Raw genomic sequence first — 2629 nt, forward strand, 5'->3', positions numbered from 1 at the left:
TGAAATTCTTAAATAATGCATTATATTAAAAAATTTTACCTCTCAATCTTTTTTATTATTTCTTTATAACGATTAAATGGTAAAACACCCTAAATATTAACTGGGATGTAAAGAAGAATCAAGTTGGTATGAATTGGCATTGTAATTGAAAGTAAACTATTGATCTTTATCTAATTAAGTATAATTAAAACGCTTGCTTACATAGATAAGTATAAAACTAAATAAATTAAATAACCACAAAATATAGATATGTATGAAATGTGATAACGAATTTATAAAATGTTTAAGAAAATGACGTTATACATTTATTTTTGTTAAAAAATAAATAAATAAAACAAAACAAATTAAAATAGAACAATGTGAGAAAAACATGGAGAAGTTATAACGAGTCTAGATAATTCGGCCCATGTGAAATAGTCTACGTAGCAGGTTCTGATCCCGACACAGCCAATGAGAAGATGAGGTTTTTAATTAATTTAATTTTTTATGAGAAAATAAAAATAAAAAATAAAAAAAATATATCAAAGAAACAAACACAGGGCACTCCCTACAATATAATCTGCATATGCATTATCCTTAGCTTCATCATCTTGCCACCTTCTACTTAGTGCGATGTATCCTTCTCTGACACATTACTCCTATCTTTTAATTAGTTCCTTCAATCTTCATATTTAAGGATATTAAAAGTGCCTAATCATTTAAAATAGGTTCACCAGGTCCGAAAAATTTAATGACTAATTCCTCGAATACCAGAGGTAGAAAATAGGCTACTTTTTTAAATAAATAAGTTCTATTTTCATCTTCTAGTTAGTATCAAATCTGAAAAAAATGGTTATTAAAAAACACATACCCTCATCCACTAAAACGATATAAATATTTTGCAAATTTTGATTTATCATTTTTAAGACAAGTTAAATAACAAGTCATGTTTGAGTAGAAAAATTCGTGTATTTATCTAACACATGTAACAATTAAACTACTCTTAAATTTCTTAACTATAATTATGAATTGTTTGCATTATTGTATATATTTGTGGAGAAAAGGATCGGAGAAGGGACGCACTCAGATAGAGATGTTTAAAATGGTTTTTTTTTTAAATATTTTTTATTAATTAAAATTTAACACATATAATCGATTAAATTATGTTATTTTTATTAAAATTAGGTCAGACAAATTAATTTAATCGAAAAAATAGTAAATCAAATCTGAACTGATATAAATTAATATTATTAGAATTTTTCACTTTATTATACTTTTTCCTTTCATTATATTTTATATGTGCATATATACCTTTTTCCTTAATATTACAATAATTTATCTTCTTCATTTTATCTTTGCATATATACCTTTTATATTTAATTCTCCTTGCAAGTCTGTCGGATCATCTCATTCTCCACTATATCCGGTATCCAGGAGTGCTATGCAAAAGGAAAAAGTTCACCGCAAAAAGCAAAACACCTCTCAACTTAATATTATAGAAGAATAAGTATAATAAGAAATTACCTTTTTTAGTTAATAATAACTAATTCTTTATTATAAAATTATTTTTTAATTTAGAGTTTAAAATTTTAGATAAACGGGAATGGCGATGAGTGGTCCCCTTGTGGTGAGAGGTGAAATTGTAGTGGTGGATAAAAAAAAAGAAATAAGAACAAAATAAAGGATAATTATAAAAAAAAATTTGTGAGTGAGTGAGTAAACTTGTTTGGTTGATCTTTATTGGTTTCCTAGTTAGTAGAGTTGATTTTGAAAATAATAAAAAAAAAAAATTATCTAATGAATATCCTAATGAAGACATGCATTGGTTAAAAAAATTAAATTAAAAAAGTATAGATTTTTTCAATACATTAAAGTTCGTAGAAAATTTAAAAGAATTACATTTAACGCGTATGGTATCTATGTAAACTTTTCAATTGTAGTATCTTTAAACAAATCATTGGAATGAATTTTGCCTTGTACCATAAACCATTTTCGTCTTTAACTCTATAAATAATATTCCTTGGCTTTTTGGTGCAAGGTAACTCAATATCTTTCCGAACATTATTAAATAACGTGATGATCATGCAATTAGCATTTCAAAATAATTATCATTTTTATTTTTTAGATTTATTAAAAAATTAATATAATATTTTTTAGAAGTAAAGTATTAAATTGGTTATCTACGTTTAGACGTAATTTTATTTTGGTCTTTAAAGTTTAAAATAGTTGAATATAAAAAAATTTCATTTAATTTCAATGTAATCCTACCGTGATATCAAAGTTAAATAAATAACGAATGTCCTATATAATTATGTAGAATATTTTATTAATTATTTAATTTTGATCTCACGGTGGAATTACATTAAAACTAAATAAAACATTTTTAGATTCAAATAGGACACTTTAAACCTTAAGAATCGAAACAGAATTATTCTAAAAAGTAAGAGACCGTACAAATTTAGTACTTTACCCATATTTAGACAATTCGACAATTATTTTTAATGGAGAAGAGTATTATTGTACTTTGAATTAGTCTAAAAACCTTATCTGAAAATAGTGTATTCATCAAGGAATTAGTCTTATGTTTTTATCAAAATGATTTTATGGAAAGAGTTTATGGTATTAATAATTGAAACTGGATATATGAATT

This window comes from Arachis ipaensis, chromosome B05 (assembly GCF_000816755.2).
Source record: "Arachis ipaensis cultivar K30076 chromosome B05, Araip1.1, whole genome shotgun sequence".
NCBI lineage: Eukaryota > Viridiplantae > Streptophyta > Magnoliopsida > Fabales > Fabaceae > Arachis > Arachis ipaensis.